This window comes from Balaenoptera ricei, chromosome 16 (genome assembly GCF_028023285.1).
Source record: "Balaenoptera ricei isolate mBalRic1 chromosome 16, mBalRic1.hap2, whole genome shotgun sequence".
Lineage (NCBI taxonomy): Eukaryota > Metazoa > Chordata > Mammalia > Artiodactyla > Balaenopteridae > Balaenoptera > Balaenoptera ricei.
The window spans coordinates 54,217,628-54,241,661 of NC_082654.1; the positions used below are offsets into that span (position 1 = coordinate 54,217,628).

A 24,034-nucleotide genomic window follows, 5' to 3' on the forward strand; every position below is an offset into this window, starting at 1 on the left:
AGCTCCTGTAGGATGAAGCTTTTTAAGGTGATTCCAGGCACTGGGTATGACTGAAGAAAAGTTAACCATCACTTCAGTGAGGACAGAAAATATGCTTCTCCTCTGATTCGTGTTGCATGCCTTTTTATTGGTGAGGATTTAAGTAGGTATGTGCGGACATGTGAGAAAGAGAAATGAGATATTGTCTGTCCTTTAACAATTCTCTGTGAGTTATAATCTCTTTGGGGTTCTGCATGCTTCTGCTAAAGACATTATCTTGTTTTTAAGCAATGAATTCTTGAGTCATTTATTCAGTAAGGTGATTCTTAACAATTTCATGCCCATAGAGACATTCAGACATGAAGTGATAAGGTTTCTGCTGCTACCCAGTGACAGAGAACTAGAGATAGCTGATACATCTGTGAGGAAACTCACCTTTTCAAAGACTATTTTAAAAATAAAGACATATGATGCCAGTTAGAGACTGTGTAATATAGGGTCATAAACTAGATGAAACTCTTTGGATTGGGTGATAAATCTATACCTGACCTTATTTTATTCTTTATTAAAATACAACCAATAATAAGATGTAAAGATGTGATAATGCAGCCTTTGAGCCTTTTCAGAACTGATTTTGAAAGATCCTGAGCCAACGTTAACATTTAGTATAATACCTAGACAGCCAGCTTGCCTGCCCCACACATTTTTGCTTCTGCATTAACTGATGACAGACGCATTGCAGTAATATCCTCTCCAGTGTAGGCTAGTGAAGTAACAAGGAGATCATGCATGTGTGCAAATAAATGTTTATTCCTATGTAGTGTATTCCCAGTCCAATAGGCTGGAGTATGCAAGGAGTAAAATAATGCATTTTGTTTGAAAAATTGATTTCAATTTAGAATTGTTTACAATTCTACAATTCTACAATTAACACAAACTTAACTGCGCTCTTTAGAGATTAAGTGGACACTGATGATCCATCTGCAGAGAAAGGTTTGAGGAGGATCAGAGACAGAAAGACGGGAAAGAGCAGGGTGAGTTAAAGGTTAGCAGAGGCAAAGCCAATCCCCTAACTTCCAAAAACACACTATGCCTTAAAACAACAACTGGGGGGACTTCCCTGGTGGCGCAGTGGTTAAGAATCCACCTGCCAATGCGGGAGACGCGGGTTCGAGCCCTGGTCCGGGAAGATCCCACATGCCACGGAGCATCTAAGCCTGTGTGCCACAACTACTGAGCTTGTGCTCTAGAGCCCATGAGCCACAACTACTGAGCCCACATGCCACAACTACTGAAGCCCATGAGCCTAGAGCCCGTGCTCCACAACAAGAGAAGCCACTGCAATAAGAAGCCCACACACTGCAGCGAACAGTAGCCCCCGCTCACCGCAACTAGAGAAAGCCTGCGCGCAGCAACAAAGACCCAGCACAACCCAAAAAAAACCACAAAAAAAAACCAAAAACACAATTGGGCAGATGCTTTAATGTCTTGCATTTCTTTTGTAATTTCCTAGCACATGATTGGGCATGTAGTAAATGTTCAGTAAGAGGTTGAGAGGTTGGGGTTTTTTTCCTTTTTTTTTTTCTTCATTTTTTCTTTCTTCTCTTTCTTTTCATTACTCTCTCTCAAGAAAGAGCCTGATGAGAAAGCTGTAAGACTTTGAGCCAGAGGGGGTCCTGAGCCTGGATCTCCCTGAGGTGGGCCTCTTCTTTTCATTTATAACAAACTCTATTTCCAGCCTCTTAAATAGTTATTTACTGATCTCTCCCAAAGGGTCACAGGTAATAGGCTCAAGATGCTGCTGCATTTTACTCGCACTGTGTAAAGCACTCGAAGATGCCCTGTCAATTAATTAGCAGCTTCATTGGAATGAAATTATGTAACTAAGCATCTCATTTCAAATTAGCAATAAATGTTTACCAGCTCACAGGAATGAGACTTTCAAGGGGCCTTCATCCAGACCTCGATGGGTTTTTTTGGGGTTTTTTTGTGTGTTTTTTTAAATAAATGTATGTATTTATTTATTGGCTGCGTTGGCTCTTTGTTGCTGTGCGTGGGCTTACTCTAGTTGCGGTGAGTGTGGTCTACTCTTTGTTGTGCTGCGCGGGCTTCTCATTGCGGTGGCTTCTCTTGTTGCAGAGCACGGGCTCTAGGCGCGCAGGCTTCAGTAGTTGTGGCGCACGGGCTGAGTTGCTCCACGGCATGTGGGATCTTCCCGGACCAGGGCTCGAACCCATGTCCCCTGCACTGGCAGGCGGATTCTCAACCACTGCACCACCGGGGAAGTCCGACCTTTTTGGTTTTGACAGAAGTCAGGGTCTCTCCAACCTTTTTCTAGTAAGAGACACAGGATTTTAATGAATCCCAAAGATAAGTTCCATAAACCAGTCAGATGCCAATTATTTACATTATGCAGGAGCTGGTGACTTCCCAAAAGAACACATTCTTCCTTTGGGCAAGTCTATTTACTAGGTCCCCAAGGAATTCATTTGCTTCCAGAAGGTGAATGGCAAAATATATTTTTATCAACTCAGTGTTTGCAAAATATCACAAGGATTGTGTTTGGTTTTTTATATATTAAAAATCAATTGCTATATTATATATAAATAGGAATTTTAAGTTGTTCTATTATTAAAGACCTCTGGCTTCTTTCAGCACCCTTTCAAGTGTTTTTAAGTATTTCCCTATCATGGTGGATACTGCTAATTTCCCCCAGTAACCACTCTCTGCATATCTCTTCTAAATGGAACCCCTTCCTCTATGACAAAGTCTTAACCTGGCCATTTGATCAAGTCCTTGCCAATGGAACATAAGTACCTGGAAGGATGTGTGCAACTTTCACATCATTTTCTTAAGAGTCACTTGCCTGCCCTCAACTTCTTATCTTTGCCCCTTGTAGAAAGGAGATATTATTCCAGTGAGCGAGGATTGACTCTGTGGATGAGGAAAACTCCTTGTGGAATAACAGGACAATTAGATACAAGGAACTTGAGCCCTTCAACAACTGTGTAGAGAATGCCACCATCTTCCTGGCCTGCCCTCCTTTCTTTAGATCAAAGTTTCTGAAACTTGGCACTATTGTCATTTAGGCGGAATAATTCTTTATTATGAGAGAGTGCTCCAAGCATTGTAGGAAGTTCAGTAGCATCCCTGGATACCAGTGACTCCTCTCTCGCTAGTTGTGGCAACCGTGAATGTCTCCAGATGTCGCCAAATACCTGGGGCAAAATTTGCCCCCAGATGAGAACCACTGCTCTAAACAGTTCAATGAGTGAATAACCTTTTATCTTATTCAATCCTCTGTATTCTTGGGTATATTTGTTATAGCAGCTCAAACTAGCAGTGCTCAAAGTGTGGTCTGCAGAGAACCTTTTAGGGACTCTGTGAGGTTAAAACTATTCCCATAATAATGCTAAGATGTAATTTTTCCTTTTCACTGTCTTGACATTTGTACTGATAATGTAAAAGCAATGTTTGATAAGAATGCTGGCTGCCTAGTATAAATCAAGGCAGCAACAGCCATTTGTACTAATATTCATCATATTCTTTAAAGCTATGTACTTTTCGGGGGAATGCCGTTTCCATTTAAGAATGTCCTTGATGTAGAGCAATAAGCCTTAATTTTAATAAATCTCAACTACTGAGTATAAATCTTTTAAATATTCTATGTAATAAAATGAGAGTTAGGCACAAAACACTTCTAATATATACAGAATTGTGATTGTTGTCTCGAAAGTACTTATGCAATTGAGTTGCAAACTGAACTAGCTACTTTTTTCATGTGACACTATTTTACTTGACAGAGTGTTTGATGGACAGAATAAGGTTTTTCAAACTAGGATATATAGCAGATACTTTCTCAAGAAACAATGAAGTGAACGTGTCATTTCAGAGAAAACAACTGAGACTATGTTAATCATTAGTTGTTGCTAACGATAAAATTCAAGCAATCAAGTGAAAATCAGAATTTTGGAAAACTTGTATTCACCACCATGAGTTTGCCATCATAAGACATTTCTGACGTGATTGGTGGTCAGATCAATTTTAAAATTTTTCATAGTATTATATAGTCATGAGCCAATATTTAGAAGATCCACTTAACTCAATAAAGTAATATTTTCCAAATGAACGATACATGATGTCATGTAATGATGTGCAGGTAAAAGACTCATTCACAGCAGAGTATTGATCAATGGATTTTAATGTCATGGCATATGAAAGTTTATATACTTTCAGATTTCACATTGCCATTAATGTTAAGAACTACTACCTGTTGGGTTAGGGTGTCTAATAAAAAAACATGCAAAATCGTTTCATTTGGCCACAAAAATAATCCTTCTTTTTCCAAATGCGTATTTATTTGCATGAGGTCAGTTTTCCTCATATACTTCCACCAGCCCAACATAAGACAAGGGATTGATTACAGAAGCAGATATAAGAATCTAGGTGTCTTCTACTAAGGCAGACATTGAAGGGATTCACAAAAAGAGAGAGCAATACTATAGCAGGCTAGCAAGATGGTGGAATAGGAAGCCCCAGATCTTCCTTCGTCCCACAGAGATACTTACTCAGAAACAATACACAGACCAATATCCTTTGTGAGAAATCTGGGAAACAGTTATGAAGCTCCTGCTACCCAGACTGCACAAAACCAGCTACAGTGAAACCAACAGGAAAATCTGTGGCACCTTCTTGACATAGTCTCTCTCCCTGGCATAGTGTCACATGATTGGGAGGAAACTACCAGCTCCTGGCTTCTTCCCGGGGAGGGAAAGAGAAGACTGCACCGTATGTCCAACATTCTGACTTTCATGGGAGGATCAGGGGAGCCTTCCTGAGGAGTGGCTGCTATCTCACCTGTCTCAGAGCACAGATGGGACTCCAGATGCCTGGAGGCTGCTGAGAGCTTAAAAGAGCTGAGCAGTGTGCTGCTGACTCAGAAGACCCGCGGTACAGCAGACAGACACCACAGGGAACAGGGATTATGAGCTCCTGAAATAAGCAACCAGCAAATCCCTCTAACTAGGAATCTTCACGCACAAATCCAGGGAAGATACATCCACAGAAAAGGCTTGAAAAGCTCTCAGAATCTCTAGGCAGGCTGATTGGTGAAGGTCTCCCCCTGTAAAAAGCTAGTGCATAAAGGAAGAGAAGTGGTTGCTTCTTCAAATGTGCAGATACCAACACAAAGTGACAAAGAATGTAAAGAAGCAAAGGAAAATGGCCCAGGCAAAGGAACAATATAAATCTATAGAAACTGATCCTACAAAAAAATAAGATATACGAATTACCTGACAAGGAATTCAAAACAACAGTCATAAAGATGCTCAATGAGCTCAGGAAAATGATGAATAAACAAAATGATAATTTCAGCAAAGAGAAAATATTTTAAAAGAACCAAAGAGTAATTGGGGGGCTGAGGATTGCAGTAACTGAACTGAAAAATTAACTAGAGGAGTTCAACAGCAGAGTTGAACAAAGAGAAGAATCAGAGAACTCAAAAGCAAGTCATTTGAAATTATCCAGAGGGGCAAAATAAATAAATAAATATAAATAAAAATGAGTGAAGAAAACCTAAATCCTATAAGGATTCCCATAGTTTGTTTATTAGTCCCAGAAGGAAAAGACAGAGAGAAAGGTGCAGGAAGTTTATTTAAATAATGGCTAAAAACTTCCCAAATCTGGAAAGGAAACAGACATCCAGATTCCAGAAGCCTAAAAATAAGTCACAATTAAGATCCAAAAAAGTACACACTGAGACAATTTACAAATTGCCAAATGTCAGAAACAAAGAGAGAATTTTGAAAGTAGCAAAAGAAAAGAAATTCGTCATGTGCAAGGGAACCACATAAAACTATGAAAGGATTTCTCAGCAGAAACCTTCAGGTCAGAAGGAAGTAGGATAATATCTTCAAAATGTTAAAAGAAAAAACAAAACAAAACTTCCGACTGAGAATACCATGGCTGGCCAATAAAAGAAAGAGAGAGAGAGAGAGAGAGGAAGGCTGAGGAAGTTCATCACAACTAGACCTACTTTATAAGAGTGCTAACGGGAGTTCTTCAAGTTAAAACAAAGGACACTAAACAGCAACATGAAAGCATATATGAAAGTATCAATATAAAGTTTGCAAGTAAATTTAAATACAAGGACAAATACAAAATACTGTAATACTGTAACGGGGATGTATAAATCACTTTTAATTTTGGTATAGAAGTTAAAAGACAAAAGATAAAGCTAACTATATTGAAATACGTTAATGGATACACAATACAAAAGAAGGTAATTGGTGGAACTTCCCTGGGGGTCCAGTGGTAAAGAATCCACCTTCCAATTCAGGGGACACGGGTTCAATCCCTAGTTGGGGAACTAAGATCCCACATGCTGCGGGGCAACTAAGCCCACGTGCCACAACTATTGACCTCATGCGCCTCAACGAGAGAGCCCATGTGCCACAAACTACAGAGCCCACATGCTCTGGAGCCTGCATGCCACAACTAGAGAGAGAAAACCCGCACGCCACAACTAGAGAGAAGCCTGTGCACCGCAACTAGAGAGAAATCCAAGCAGACTGCATGCCATAGTGAAGAGATCCCACATGCCTCAAAAAAGATCCCACCATGGGATATCACCTCATGCCTGTTAAAATGGCTATTATCAAAAAGACAAGAAATAACAAGTGTTGGTGAGGATGTAGAAGAAAGGGACCTCTTGAACACTGTTGGTGGAATGTAAATTAGTGCAGCCACTATGGAATATAGTATGAAGGTTCCTCAAAAAATTAAAAATAGACCTACCATATGATCCAGCAATTCCACTTTTATCTGAAGAAAATGAAAATATTAAATCAAAAGATACATGTTCACTGCAGCATTATTTACAATAGCCAAGATATGGAAACAACCTAAGTGCCCATGGATGGATGAATGGATAAAGGAAATATATAGACACAATAGAATAGTCTTCATCCATAAAAAAGAATGAAATCTTGCCATTTATGACAACATGGATGGACCTTGGGGGCATTATGCTAAGTGGAACAAGTCAGAGTAAGACAAATACCATATAATCTCACTTATAAGTGGAATCCTAAAATAAATAAATAAATAATAAAACAAGTTCATAGATACAGAGAACATTTGGGTGCTTGCCAGAAGTGGGAGGTGGGGGGGGTGATGTAAAACAGATAAAGGAGGTCAAAAGTTATAAACGTCCAGTTATGAAATAAATAAGTCATTGTAATGTACAGCATGGTGACTATAGTTAATGACACTGTATTGCATATTTGAAAGTTGCTAAGAGGCTAGATCTTAAAAGTTCTCATCACAAGACAAATTTTTTCTGTAACTATGTAACATGACAGACGTTAACTAGACTCATTGGTAATCATTTCACAACATATATGAATATCGAAGTATTGTATTGTATACCTGAAACTAATGTAATGTTATAGTTCAATTATACCTCAATAAAAAAAATCAGTGAAACATAAAGGAAAAGAAGAGAGCAAGAGAGGAAAAGAGAGACAAAAGAGCTACAAGACAGAGAGAAAACAACTAAATGTCAATAGTAAGTCCTTCCCTAACAACAATTATTTTAAATGTAAATGGATGAATCTTCCCAATTAAAAGGCATAAAGTGGCTGAATGGATAAAAACAAAAAAGAGCAAGATCCAATTCTATGCTGTCTATAAGAGGCTTATTTTAGACTTTAGGATATATATATTTTGAAAGTAAAAGGATGGAAAAAGATATTCCATGCAAATGGTTTCCAAAAAAGAGCCGAGGTCTCCATACTTATATCAGACAAAATAGACTTTAAGTCAAAAACTGTCAGAAGAACAAAGGGACAATATATAATAATAAAAGGTTCAACTCATGAGGATTAAATAACAATTATAAATATATATGCATCCAACATGAGAGCATCTAAATATATGACAAAAGTATTGACAGAATTGAAAGAAGAATTAGACAACACAAAAATAATAGATTTCAATACCCTGCTTTTTAATGATGTACAGAACATCCAGACAGAAAATCAATAAGGAAACTGATGATTTGACCAACACTATAGACCAAACAGACATATACTGAACTTTCCACCCAAGAGCAGCAGAATACAGGTCCTTCTCAAGGACACACAGAACATTGTTTAGGATATATCACATATTAAGTAAAAAAACAAATCTTAACAAATTTAGTAAGGTTAAAACCATGCCAAGTATCTTTTCCAACCACATGTAATGAAACTAAAAATCAGTACATAAGGAAAACTGGAAAATTCACAAATATGTGGAAATTAAACAGTGTACTGTTAAACAACCAATGGGTCAAAGAAGAAATAAAAAGTGAAATCAAAATATACCTTGAGACAAAAGAAAATTGAAACAGAACATAGCAAAACTTATAGGATGAAGCAAAATCTGTACTGTACTAAGCAAGGAATTTATAGCAATAACATCTACAATAAAGAAGAAAAAAGATCTCAGATAAACAACTTAACTCTGCACCTCAGGGAACTAGAAAAAAAATTAGGAAGCCAAGCTCAAAGTTAGCAGAAGAAAGGAAATAATAAAGATTAGAGTAGAAATAAATAAAATAGAGAATATAAAATAAGTAAAACTAATATTTTTTGAAAAGATCAAAAAAACTGACAAAGCTTTCCCTATATTAAGATAGAGAAGACTCAAATAAAATCAGAAATGAAAGATTAGACACTACCAATGCCACCAAAATAAAAGAACAATTATACACCAACAAACTGTATAAGCTAGAAGAAATGGAAAAATTTCTAGAAAAAAAGCAACCTACCATGATTGAATCACAAAGAAATAAAAATCTGAACAGATCTATAACTAGTAAGAAGATTGAATGAGTCATCAAAAACCTCCTAAGAAAGAAAAGCTGAAAGCCATATGGCTTCACTGGTGAATTGTACAAAATATTTAGTGAAAAACTAACATCAAATCCTCCTCAAACTCTTATAGAAAACTGAAGAGGAGGGAACACTTCCAAACTCATTTTTTATTAGACCAGCATTACCCTGATACCAATGCCAAAAAAAGATACTACAACAAAAGAAAACTGCAGGCCAATATCCCTGATAAATATAGATGCAAAAATACTCAACAAAATTCTAGCAAACTGAATTCAATAGTACATTAAAAGGATCACACTCCACAACCAAGTGGGATTTATCCCCATGATACAAGGATGATTCAACATATAAAATTAATCAATGTGAAACCCCACATCACAAGTACAAAGAATGAAAATCAATAGTCATCTCCATAGATGCAGAAAAAGTAATTGACAAAATTCAACACACTTTTATGGAAAAAAAAACAAAACACACTCAACAAACTAGGAATAGAAGGTAATTACCTCAGCATAATAAAGGCCATATATAACAAGCCCACCACTAACATCATACTCAGCAGTGAAAAACTGAAATCTTTTCCTCTGAGATCAGGAAAAGGCAAAGATGCCCATTCTCACTGCTTCTATTCAATACAGCACTGCAAGTTCTAGTCAGAGCAATTAGGCAAGAAAAGGAAATAAAAGGTATCCAAATCAGAAAAGAAGAAGTAAAATTATCTGTTTGCAGATGACATCATCTTATATGTAGAAAACCATGACATGTCCACACAAAAACTGCTAGAACTAATAAACAAATTCAGCAAAGTTGTAGAATACATAATCAAAATACAAAAATCAAACATGTTTCTATACATTAACAATGACCAATCCAAAAAGAAATTTAGGAAAACAACCCCACTAATAAAAGCATCAAAAAGAATGAAATGCTTAGGAATAAACTTAACTATAAGGCAAAAGACTTCTACACTAAGAACTACGAAACACTACTGAAAGAAATTAAAGAAGACATACGTAAGTGGAAAGACATCCTATTTTCATGGATTGGAAGACTTAACGTTGTTAAAATGTCCATAACTACCAAAACAATCTACAGAATCAATGCAATCCCTATCAAAAGCCAATGGCAATTTTTACAGAAATAGAAAAAGAATCCTAAAATTCATATGGAATGACAAAGGATCACAAATAACCAAAACAATGTTGAGAAAGAAAAATAAAGCTGGAGACCTCACGTCTTCTGATTTCAAAACATATTACAAAGCTAGAGTAATCAAAATAATATGGGTACTGGTAAAAAGACAGATATATAAATCAATGGAACAGAGTAGAGAACCCAGAAATAAACACACACATGTACAGTCAACTGATCTTCAACGTGGGTGCCAAGAATACACAATGCGAAAAGGATAGTCTCTTCAGCAAAGTGTGTCAGGAAAACTGGATATCCACATGCAGAAGAATGAAACTGGACCCCTATCATACACTCACAAATATGAACTCAAAATGAGTTAGACTTTTATGTAAGACCTGAAACTATAAAACCTGTAGAAGAAAATAGGGGACAACATTCAAAACATTGCTTTTGATAATGACTTCTTGAATATGACATGAAAAGAATAGGCAATAAAAGCAAAAATAGACAAGTGGGACTACATCAAACTAAAAAGCTTCTGCACAGCAAAGGAAAAATTAACACAGTGAAAAGGCAAACTATAGAATGGGAGAAAATATTTCAAATCACATATCCGATAAGAGATCCATATTCATAATATATAAGGAACTTTTATAACTCAGTAGTAAAAAAAACCCAAATAACCCAATTAAAAAATGAGCAAATGACTTGAATAGACATTTCTCCAAAGGAGATTTACAAATGGCTAACGGGTATATGAAAAGATGCTTAACATCACTAATTATCAGGTAAATATAATTCAAAACCACAATAATATATCACTTCACACCTGTTAGGATGGCCATTATAAAACAAAAATAAAGACAAAAAACAAAAAGCAGACAAAATAAATCCAGAAAGTAACAAGTGTGTTGATGAGGATGTGGAGAAATTAGAACACTTGTACACTGTTGGTAGGAATGTAAAATGGTGTGGACACTATGGAAAACAGTAATGGAGGTTCCTCAAAAAATTAAAAATAGAACTACCATAAGATCAAGAAATCCCACCTTTGGGTATATATCCAAAAGAACTGAAAACTGAATCTTGAAAAAAGATATTTGCACTCACATGTTCACTGCAGCATTATTCACAATAGCAAAGAAGTCTAAATAACCTAAATGTCCACTGACGAATAAATAAAGAAAATATGGTATATCCATATAATGGAATATCATTCAGCAACAAAATGAAAGGAAATCCTGCCATATACTACAATATGGATGGACCTTTGAGGACATTATGCTAACTGAAATAAGTCAGTCACAGAAAAACAAACACTACATGATTCCGTTTATATGAGGTACCCACAGCAGTCAAACTCATTGAAGTACAAAACAGAATTATTGTTGGGGGGTGGGGACATAGGGAGCTGCTGTTCAATGGGATAAAATCTCATTTACGCAAGATGAAAAAATTCTAGAAATCAGCTGTACAACATTGCGCTTAGAGTTAACAATACTGCACTGTATCCTTAAAAATGTGTTAAGATGGTAGATCTCACATTATGTGTTTTTTTACTACAATAAAAAATTATATAAAGCAATGCCACTTTTCTCACTTTTTTTGTTTTGGAAAATAATTTGTCACTAAGAATATAATTTATATTAGCATGCAATGGTTTTCTTTTTATTTCCAAAATTAATCAATCAAATATTTTTGTTTTCTCATTTTATTTTTTTATTGAAATATAGTTGATTTACAATGTTGTGTTACTCACTTTAATTTTTAATATCATAGATATTGATAGATATGGCTCACTGAAGACTCCTGCAGAGTCTTCAATAATTTTGATGAATATAAAGGATTCCTGTCACCAAAAAGTTTGAGATCCACTAGCTTAGTTAGATTATACTCTCAATAATACACACACCCAAAACATTTTTTTCATATATTGTTGGTTGCACTTACTCAACATGTAAGCTTTTAAACATTAGTGTTAATGGACTTACCTAAAATTCACTTTCTTTGTCTACATAGAGTGTTTTTTATTTTTTAGAAATAATTAAAATATTGTATATGAAGTAACATTGGTAACATTTTCTTATGTTTATGATTAATTTCTCCAGATAATTACTAATTCTTTGTAAAAAGGATCAATAGATTATTCTTTTAGGGTTTCCTTCAATGAAAAAAAAAAAGCTCTCTGGCCTTGAGAGTTATTTTGTGATAAAGCAAAAAAGAGTAAGTGTAATATATAAAGCAATAAAAGACAAAATTGAAAAATACTAGTAATATAAACAGAGCAAACAGTAAATGACTACTACTATATTCCAGGCACTGATCTATCTACAACAGCCCTATGACATAGATAATATTATCATCATTGTGCAGATAAGGAAAGGTGAGGCTATGGGGTTTAGTGACTTGTCTAAGCTAGCAAGTGGTAGAGCTGAGATTTGGAGTCCTGGAGCCAGAACTGAGGCACCTCTGTCTTCAGAGCTGGTGTGTGTGTGTGTGTTTGTGTGTGTATTCTTTAAAGGTATGGAGTTTTGTGTTGTCAAACGCATGCATCTTCTGAGCTGCTATGTCATTTGAGCTAAGGAGAGCAAATCCAGGTCAGCAGCAATGCTACCAGCTGTGAAACAGGTCAAGAGAAAGAGGAATCACTGAGCCTGGGAAATTACCATGGGGCTCAGGGAATGCCAGGTTGCTGCTCTCAGCTGGAGACAAAAATAAATAAACTTGTCCTGTAAAGTGCAGAAGGTATAGGCAACTCCACAGCACTCACCCCAGACCAAACACAACCAGAAAGCCAGTCACAGTGACAGTGAGGGTGGAGTTCAGTTGGCTCAATCCAAGTATTTTCTTCCCTTGCACATGTTTTCTGTGAGGCATAGCCAGTGTGTCTAGGTGTGGACAGAAATAAGTAGGGAGCATCAGGCACACGTTTCTATCTCTCTCCTCTATGCTGGTGGCAAATAGAGGCACATGAGAGGTAGTGAGGTCTCTGGAATTCCAGGAATTGATATGCCAACCATTTCTGCTTGACCTCAGTATAACAGAATGAGTAGTTGGGTAGGGATAAATAATACTCTCTTGAAAGAGGATTGAGAAAGAGAAGTGCCTCCCTAAAGACTAAGAACACCAGAAGTTATTTAAGGACAGCATTTTGGTATAATATTGCATTTCCAAAAGTATATTCTGCATGGGAAACTCATGAAAGAGTTCTGAGGTCAAGCAGATCTGGGAAGTACTGTGTGGTATAGTCAAACTTGGAGAATCACGTTAAAGTATCAAGGGCTTTGAGAACTAGTGCAGGGAAGATACTTATGTATGTTGGTTTAATCAAGAGTTTTCCAAGTTGGACGCAGAGATAATGACTTACGAACACATTTTGGACCAGTGAGATGAGAGAGCATGGAGGGCCCTGGGCTAAAAAGATGTAAACAGACCTAACCTGGGAAGATCCTTAATTTCTCTGGAGCTCAGTTTTCTGCCCTGGGAAAATGGGCTTAATCACAATTACATCATACAGGTGTTGTAAGAATTAAATGAAACAATACATATGTAACATTAATGTTACATTTATCAATGCTACATTTATAAATGTAGCATTTATATTAGGTATGTAATAAACAGTTATCCCTCCACTTAAACATGTACTGGAGTCTGTGGTGCCGTTTTTTTCCCTGCCTGATAGTTATAGAAGCAATTATCCAAGGAACTGAGCAACTACCTTCACTAAGTACAGGACACTGTACTGGGAAGACCATGATGGATAAGATATAGTATCTGTTCTTTTGAGGATTCACAGTTCAATTAAGGAGAAAGACATATAAACAGCTAGCCACATGACCTCTCCTAGAGGTTTTTTGTTTGTTTGTTTGTTTTGGGGGATCTTTTGGACCAAGTGTTATGGGAATGTTTCATTTTCCCAGGGCAAGTCTAGGAAAACTTCAGAACTGAGTCTTGAAGGATATATGGTAGTTTCCCAGGCACAACAGCATAATATAAATATAGCATTTAAACAGAGGGAAAATTGCTAACTGATGCCCAGAGATGTGATGCATTCAGCATTTAGAGGAATATGGGGCCATTTGGATAGAAATAGAGAGGAAGAGACCAGACCGCTCAACTGAAAGAGCTGGAGGAGGCAACGCTGTAAAAGACATTGCCTGCTAAAGGAGTTTGGATTTTAACTTAGGGCACTCTTGAACAACTGAAGATTTTTTAAATAGAAATGACAAGATCAGATTTTCGTTACAGAATAATGATTCTGATACCAGCAGGGAGGTCACTTGGGGGAATCATACTAGAAGCAAGAGAGGAGCTAGAAGCCAGTCTTCTCCACTTGCCTGTCCTCACGTTGATGAAGACACGGGACAGAGCAATGCCCAAAGGCAGAGGACAGCAGGTGGTGATAGATAGAAAGGCAATATAAAGTTATTTCTTCATGTTCTAAATGTTGGGGAAGGGAAGGATAGAGAGATAGGAAGGTAAAAACTAATGACTGACATTCTAACTTGGATAACTGGATGCATGGGAAAACAATTAACACCATCAGAAAAAAAAAAAAATGAAGGGGGTGTGGGGTTTTAGAGAAAGATAATGGGAAGAGATTGTCCCGTTTAGTGTTTGTAAGTTGAAATTAACAATCCATCGGGTGTAAGGTGACTTCAGGCATTGTAAAATTAGACATACCGGTCTGGAGTTTGGAATCCTAGTTGAGACTGAAGGTGGAGCATTGAAAGTAATCAATTGAAAAGGCCCTGAACCTGAATGAGGGTGCGGAGTACACCAAAGCCTATCAGAGTAATAAGCTGGAGGTTGAATATGCATGGAAAGGATAAGGATAAAGTGGAATTTATGCTGCCTTCAGAAGGATTGTAATTCAGGCAGGGAGATGAAACTGATATACTGTAAAGGAAGGAAAGAAAAATTAAGTGCTAAGCTCTGTGCTACTTATTATAGCTTCAAGAGTATACAGAATACTAATTAAGGCATGAAATGGAAATAAATGAGGCATTGAAGGACAGGTGGGATCTCTAAACACAACGGGAAATAGAAGAAATGGAGTTTCATTGTCAAGGGCAAAGGGCCGAACAGATATTCATAATAGAATTATTAAAGGAGGCTAGAATGAGGAAAGATTGGTGTAATGATGAGCAAAATTATAGGGGTAGGGAAAAACATGTACATAAAGAGAAACCAGGGTTAAAGTTAAATGACAGCAAAGATATAAGGATAAAGGGAGAAAAGAGAGATTACCCAAGATTGAAAAGAGGCATATGGAATTAATGAGGTTACAGTAATGTGACTAAAGATACTACAACACTTAACATATAGCAGGGGCTCAATAAACCTTATGTTTTTCTTTGGTTTTAGAAGAAGTTCTTGTATTCAATCATGATGTACCGCAAATGATAATTCTGAATGAGTTGGAGGGGAGCAAGATGGGCGCCAGGGAAGTAAGGTGAGTGCTATAATATTCTAGATGAAACATGAGGATCTGTGTTAAGGTCATTAAACCTAAAAAAAAAAAACAAAATTTGGAAGGAATTAAACTTCAAAGTAGTCCTAATATAATAGATAAAGGAGAAAGAGAAGTCAGTGAAGACTTCAGGCACACGGAAATAGTTCTACGGAACTCAGTACACAATTGAAACACTGTTAACCAGAGGTACAGTGGCCGCAACTATATGCGCGTCAGTGTGGGCTTATGTTTTTGAGCATCAAGCTGCACAGGTGGTTGGGTTACATCTGTGGTATGTGTACCTAAATGTTTATCTTTGTGTGTTTATCTGCCTTTGTCTCTGGGTCTCACTTTGTATGCTTTTTTTCTGTTTGTGTGTAACTGTGTGTGTCTGCACACAAGTACACTTGTGTCTCTATATATTTACTTAAGTGTTTCTAGGTCTCTGGGCTCCTAAATGCATGAGGCTTCATCTTGATTTTGTGTGACTCTGCCATTGTCACTCTTGGCTGTCTCACTGTATCATTTGATAAATGTCCTCCCATCTGTAAGTGCATGCCTTTGCTATGTGGCTGTGTCTGTGTTCACATGCTTGAATACATGTCCATGTACGTGACAACTGTGTGGTTTTTTTGGTGCCCATTTATGTAGGTCTGCACTATCTGCGTCGGTGTGTATGTGCGTTTGCATACCTGCGCGTATTTCCTAAAACTTTACTGCAGCATACCAGTTGGTACTTTCCGCAGCAAATGTAAAACTGTCAAACAGTCCTGAATGACAAATGGGAAAAGCCCCCAGTGTCTCCCGCTCTACTGGCCTTTTTACTTTTAATAGAAAATTGATCTTACCTTTTACAGCCTATTTCACTACATATCAATGTGCAGAGGCAACTATTTCCATGCCACTAACATAAAGCCCGTATCAACCCGAAAGTGATCTGTTGTGTAAACTGGATCTGAAATTATCTTCTTTGCTTTGTAATGGTGGTGAAAACCAAGAAAAGCTTTTCTTGAGCCGTAAAATGTAATTTAACTCAAAAGTCACCCCGGCTTATGGATTTTCCTGTACAGAAACTTTCACATTAGGGGCCTGTGGTGAAGACTCCCTGTTGATTTTGGTAAATTATAGAAGCACTAAAGAGAGGTGTAATTTCACTTTTTAACCCAACTATTGGTACCATAACTGTGATGAAGCACTGTTGCTGGGGCTGATATGAACAGAAGGAAGAGGGAAGGGCCTGTGCTAAGTGGTTCACCGTAGCATATGTTACGGGTCAAGTGAGAAGGACCACGCAGACCTTTGTGCTCACGTCTTACAGACAGCCATAATTAGAAGGCCATGACATTTGTATACTGGCATGATGGGCTCTGTGGCTGGTAAGACTGAAGGCAATCTCTATTTTTAGATATAATCAAGCTGGATCCCACTGAATATGAGCAGTAGCCCCAGGATCACCATGTAGGATCTTGGAGTCTTGGAGCTGAGATTCAAACCCAGATTTCTTTGTTACACCCTCCAGCTGATGAAGCCACTTCCCAAAGGACATATATTACAAGAGCTTGCTAAAACCATTTTCTTCAAGTTTGGGATTCATTGTCCATATTAAAAACAAATCAAAGACAGATAGAAACACAGCCTTCCATGGGTACAAATTTTAAAGTCAAAGCAGCTCTAAAGCCTGTCAGAAAATTTCCCCATACACAGAGCCTTTTTGGTCAACATGATTAGCCACATGAGCAGACTTGGATTTTAAGCTCTTTCTCCTATGGTGTTTCCCAATTTCACACCAAAATGTTGCCTATTAATAGGCGTCTTGGATGTCAATTCATTAACTATAATTCAGATGGAGTGTAGCAGAGAACAACATGCCTGGGTTTCACTACCCCATCCAGAAACCCCAGGCTAGATGCTCAGAGCATGCTTGGTGCTACCACCACCTGCGCACTGAGGCGAGACAGAGTACCTCAATCCCAAACGCTGGGAATGAGAAAAAACATGAAAACTCATAACACTATAAAAAATGAAGGCTAGAAATCTAATGAGAATCTTGGAAAAGCTCACACTACTTGCTAGTAATTAACATTTAGTAAGTGTGTGTTCTTTGCCTACATTATACTACACATTTCATAGACATTATCTCATTCAATCCTCACAGCAAACCTCTGTGAGGTTTGCTGTGAGGAATATGTCTTATTCCCCATTCTAAAAATAGAGACTTGAGTGTTGGTGAGACCTTGCTCAAGGTCAAACAGCTAATAAATGAAATGCTGAGTTTCAAATTTGGGGGTCCGATTGTGAAACATATGGGCTTTTATGGAGAAAATAAAAACACAGCCTTAGCAAGCAGCATATTAAGTTTGATGTGATTACACAGATAGTGCCTGGAAAATGTTAGACTCTGATTTTAGCTTTACCTACCTACAATTCACTGACTCAGAAGTCAAGGGATTACTAATCTGAACACCTGGCCGTGTGCCCTCTCTACCTTTCAGATATACTCTGTGAGCTGAACAGTGTGGCACACCTTCCCCCACCCATGCCATTTTTCTGCACAGAATGAAAGGTAGTATATTTCATACACAACAGGCTCAGAGCAGGTAGAGCTATGCTGAGGCAGTCTATTCCTTTATAAAGTCATCTCTGGTAATGTGCTGAGTGAAGAATTTGGATTCAGAAGTATAAACTAGAAACTAACATTTGTTTGTGTCCTACAGTAGTTCAGAGAATTAGACAACGATCAGGGAAGACATAAATAAGTCTAGTTGTTGTAGACCATCAGAAAAATACCTGGTAAATTTAAGGCTTAAGATCTAAGCTGAGAAGGTAATTTGTTTACACACAAGTAGGCAGAGGGTAGAACCAATATCTACCAAATCATCTGCCAGGTAAGGAGATCCTACCTCATTTAAGCATGAGAGAGAGAGAGAGATGGGGCAGGGGGGAGGGGGAAGAAATTCTGAAGAGTAAGGTAAAGAGAAAAGTAATGAGAAAACTCAGAAGAAAAACATAATTATAAAAATGAGCTACTGAAAGATCAGAAGAAAATTTGAGGAAACTACATAGAATCTCTAATAAGGAACAAAACTACATACTTATAAAGAAACAGGAGAAGTACATAAGAGAGAAGTTGTTGAAATTTAAAACCAAGTGGGTAAATGATAAGTAACGTAAATGAGTTAAGGAAATATATTAAGCAAACTACAAATCGTACAATCCAAATTCACACTGGAAGCAGAAAAAAGTAGAATGAAATCTACGGAAATGTAAATCTGCTATTATTAGAGAAAAAAGCTTGAGATATACTTTCAGAATTCAGATGGAAAGTGAAAAACAAAGGAGATGCAATTATAAAAGAGATGTCAACATGTAAAGAAGAGTGAGTATGGAACCCTAAAATACAGATAATTGTTGTTCCTGAGCACAAGAACAGATTTAAAGAAACTGGCAAAATAATTAAGATATCTTAAAAGAAAACCACTTATAAGGATTATTTTTGCAAACTGAAAAGAGTTCTTAACATTTCAAACAAATGCACACAAATAACAATGCAAACCTAAGTACCTCTAGCTGATATCTTAGAATTATAAGAATAAAAGAACTCTATAGGTATGAATGAAGATACAAATATTAAGCTGACATAAAATTTTACACACATGAATAAAATAGAAAGACATTTGCAGATGCACAGTATTTAAGATGGTAAGCTGAACATAGCATTGAGCTCTGCTTCATAATGAAACTTCTAAAAATTATCTCCAGTAAAGGAATTTCAAGAAGGCATGAATTCACATAAACAGAAGGAATGGAAAGCAACAAAACCAAAAAAATTTTGGATGCTGGAAATCTGAGGGAGTAATGTAACTGGCTCAGCCAGCCAGAGAAACATGAATAGTTAATCTAGAAGCTAGAAAAACTGATAAGAAACTCAATTTACATTCAAAACCTCCCCAGATCTGGAGGAATGACAGAAATGAAACCTCTGGAACTGAGATATAAAAAGCAAATTAAAAAATGGAGGACTTGTTGAAAATCTGGTTAAGAAACACATAGATCCCTCTCTCACTTTAGGCTCCTCCACAGAGCTGGGTTACTCACCTTCCACAACTATGGAAGCAGATTTGAGTTTGAGTCCCCAGAATGTAAAACAGAATCTCAGGACCACATCGCTCACAGTTGAGGATTGGACAAGTCAACTATGATCATTATTCTGAGTAATCTGACTGGGTGAGGTTGATACAGCATTGTGAAAACAAAATGCTAAACACTAGAGAATTAAATGAAGGTTTACTTTCACCATGCTTCCCTCACCTTTATCTCCATATTTTCATCATTGAGTATATTCCACCTGTATAGTACAGTGGAATATATTTTCTTTTCTTCCCCCCCTGGGGAATCTGACTACCCCCAAAGGACATGGAAGATTTCCCAGTGAGATCTTCCAGGATAGTGACCAAAGTAGACAATTCTCATCCACCCATAAAGAGCCTCCAGATAGGTTTTGTGCACACTGTATCAATATGAGCAGATATGCAAATATTGACATACATTTAAGAAACCCATTTTATATGAAAACAGAGACTAATACAGAAAGAACATAAACAATTGGAGGAATCTTGAGCTGTGCAAGGAGAACTTTTTAAATAACTAATGTATGGCTGTTAGCATAACTGACTCCATCCTGGGCCCATTCAGCTCCTCCTGTCCTTCCACTGACCCTACCCAGGGCTGTACCGCATAGTAAGTCTCTTCTCTGTCATCAAGGGCTTTGTACTACTAGACACTGTTGAATGATCATTAGGTCTGGGTGGCCTCTACACTCAGGGAGTCTCCAAACAATAATGAAGACCTTCCCTGACATATTCCCAACACCCAAGAAAGTAGTTACTCATTGATAAATCTTGACTTAGGAATGTACTTCCTGTTTCCAAGCACATACCCCCCTACCCTAGGTTAACTATAAAATTGTCCCAGAGGCCCCTCAGCGGTGCTGAGTACAGCTGTGAATGCTTCCAGATCACCATCCACCCAATCCTACCCTGTGAGTAAGTTACCCTATAATAAACTGATCCACGGATTATATGGAGCTGCCTGCCTCATTGCTTGGTCTCAAGATACCTTCTCAGTTCGGTGGGCACTTTTCAATCCCACAACTAAGAGTAATATCCTCTGAAGAAAGTTTCAACAAGGTTAAACCTCTAAGAACTTACTCTAGAAACAAACACATGTGGCTGAGTCCACACATGTTGGGAGACAACTGCATAATTAGGAGTTCTCTGAATTAACCTCAGTGAAAATACAAAGCAGAACGGGAAATAAAAATGGACTAATTTGAAGCTCACATATATTTTATTAAAATTTGACAGTAAACACAGCAATTATTAAATTCTGTACAAGGTGGACCATTCCCCTTTGCTGTTCTCTTTGGATGCCACTGCCACTAAGTCATATTCAGGGTTAAATTAATAGTCATTTGTTTATTCTTAAGAGAGTCATGTTTCAGGAGTGGAAGTAATTAGCCCTAGACTGAACACTTCAAGAATAATTAGCCCTAGACTGAACACTTGTTTTGCTGCAGTCCAGCCTAACAAGTCATAAAAACAAGAACTAAAAAGATCAAATACTTTCCAAATCAATGAACTGCATCCCAGAATGAAGCTAAAAATTATGTATAGGAATGAAAAAATATCCAGCATCTAAGAAGCAAAGTTCACAGTATCTGCTATCCAATAAAAAATTACCAGGAATGTAAAAAAAGCCAGGAAATATGACACATGATGAAGAGAAAAATCAGTTAATTGAATTAGAGACATATTTGAAAAAATAATGGCTGAAAATTTCCCTAATTTGATAAAACTATAAACTCACAGATCCAAGAAGCTCAAGGAATCTCAGTACAAAAATGGGATTAGAATTATAAGAATAAACGAATAAAAGAACTAAACTATACTATACTATACTATAGTAAGGACTAAGGAATACTATACTATACTAAGGAATAGAATAGTATAGTATTCCAACTATACTAAGGAATAGCATAATCAAATTTCTTAAAATCAATCATGAAGAAAAAACCCTAAAAGCAGCAAGAAAGAAAAAATACATTACATACACAGGAACGAAGGTAAGAATGACAGCAAATTTCTCATCAAAAACAATGCTGGCAAGAAATCAGTCAAGTAACATCTTTAAAGTACTGGGTGAGGGGTAGGGTATGGAGCTTCTTAGCAAAAATATCTTTCAACAATGAAGGTGAAATAAGACTGTTTCAGACATAAAAAATCATCACCACTAGACCCACACAACTAGAAATATTCAAGCAAGTCCTTCAGGCAGAAGGAAACTAATATAGATAAAATTATGGATCTAAACAGATCAATGAAGATCAGAAACAGTAACTCATGGGTAAATACGTAAGTTTTTTCTTAATATTTAATTTTTTTAAAAGACACTTGATTGTTTAAACAAAAATAATAATGCAGTGTGTAGCTTACAATATACATAAAATTAAAATGTATGTAAACAATAGCACAAAAGCCAGGAGAGAAGAAATGGAAGAGAGCAGTGTAAGATTCTTATACTACACATGAAGTGATGTAATATCACTTGAAGGTAGATGGTGATAATTAAAGATATATGCCATAAAACCTAAAGCAGTAGCTAAAATAACAAAGCACACATTTATACCTAATAAGCCAGCAAAGGAGATAATATGGAATCATAAAAATATTCAGTTAATTCAAAAGAAGGCAGAAAAAGAGAACAAAGGACAGATGGGACAAATAGAAAACGAATAGCAAGAGCACAAATGGCAAGCTGACTTATAATTTTAAAATGTTGACTAGATGTACTTAGGTTTGATAGTTATTTATTTGCATTTGTTTGGAATGTTGAAACCTCTTTCAATTTGCAAAAAGAAGCCTTGCTTTTTTCAAGGGTTATTTTCCTTTAGCATAGCTCAAGATAGGCTAATTTAGCAACATAAAATATTAATCTCTTCTGCACACTCCACCCACACCCACCCTCAAAAAAAGAAGAAACACATAAATGCAATTAAGAGGTAAGTAACAAACCAGAAAGGAAAAATATTTAATATATTTATGATAAAGAAACATTTCAATATCCTTTAAATATCAAGTTTTACAATGAGAAAAAGAAAAGTGATCCCAGTAGAAAAGTAGGCAGCAAATATGAGTGAATATTTACAAAAGGACAACAAATATCTGAAGAAAGTATGAAAAATATCAACTGTTCCCTAATTTTGCAAATGCAAATTAAAATAAGCTATTCTGCCCACAAATCAACATTATTATAAATTGCACTATTCTGTTCTGCCAAAGCAAAGGGGAAAAGTCACCTTCATATAATTCTAGAGAGACTGTAATCAGTCTGCAAATAAATAATTACTGAGCATCTATTAGTTCTAGGTGTCAGACATGAAGTGCAAATTGTATTTTTTAATCAAAGTTCTTAAAATCATTCAGGCCTTTTCTTCCAGTACGTCTACTGACCGAGATAAAACTGCAGGTTTAGCTTGCTAAGGAGAGTCAGGGAGTTAGAGTAGCAGCCACTGCCCCCCTTCTACTAAGACCCAGCTCAGCTGCATATATGGTTTGAAAATCAGTATTATATGCAAATAATAAATGAAAAAAATGTATATACACAGTACATACACATACATATCATTTTTTAAATAAACAAGTTGTATCGAGTATAAAGGTATTAAAATGTGTTTTTTGGAAAAAATATATTAAATCAAATATGAAAAAGATTGGAAGAGTAAATACTATAATGACACCTAGAGCTTCTACCTCTACTTGTATCTCTACTTCTAATACTATTGGTTTATGTCTTGAATTCCAACTTTCCCTTGAACCCCAGACTACTATAACCAAGTTCAAGTTAAAATGTCCAAAAATAGAACTCTTCATTTCCCCTTCTTTGGCCCCCTTCCCCAAATTGGCTCCTCCCCTAGGTTTCCATTATGAGTAGGGGAAAATGTTGTTTTTCTGGACTCTTTTTATTTTTCTCTCTCTCTACTGGTTTTCAGCCATGTACTGCCATCTCTGCCTCCAAATCATATCGCTAACCTGACCTTTCATCTTCCCCACCTCTACTTGTACTCTTGCTCTCTAAAATCCATTCCACATACAGCAGCCAGAGTTATTCTTTTTTTTTTTTTAATATTTATTTATTTGGCTGTGATGGGTCTTACTTGCGGTACATGGGATCTTTTAGTTGCAGCATGCGAACTCTTAGCTAAGGCACACATGTGGGATCTAGTTCCCCGACCAGGGATTGAACCCAGGCCCCCTGCATTGGGACTGTGGATTCTTAGCCACTGGACCACCAGGGAAGTCCCCAGAGTTATTCTTTAAAACTATAGATCCAACCACCTAGAGGGGTGGGATAGGGAGGGTAGGAGGGAGACTCAAGAGGGGGGAGATATGGGGATATATGTATATGTATAGCTGATTCACTTTGTTATAAAGCAGAAACTAACACACCATTGTAAAGCAATTATACTCCAATAAAGATGTTAAAAAAAAAACACTATAGATCCAATCATATAGGTCTCTTGCTTGAAACT

The 24,034-nt window shown here is 36.8% G+C and overlaps 1 protein-coding gene across 4 annotated transcripts in view; it reads right to left on the reverse strand.

Annotated features, from left to right (window-relative positions):
* The window catches only part of NRG3 (neuregulin 3), a 1,107,816-nt gene that overhangs the window by 781,675 nt on the left and 302,107 nt on the right, over nt 1-24,034 (reverse strand). The gene's annotated exons all lie outside the window — the stretch shown is intronic.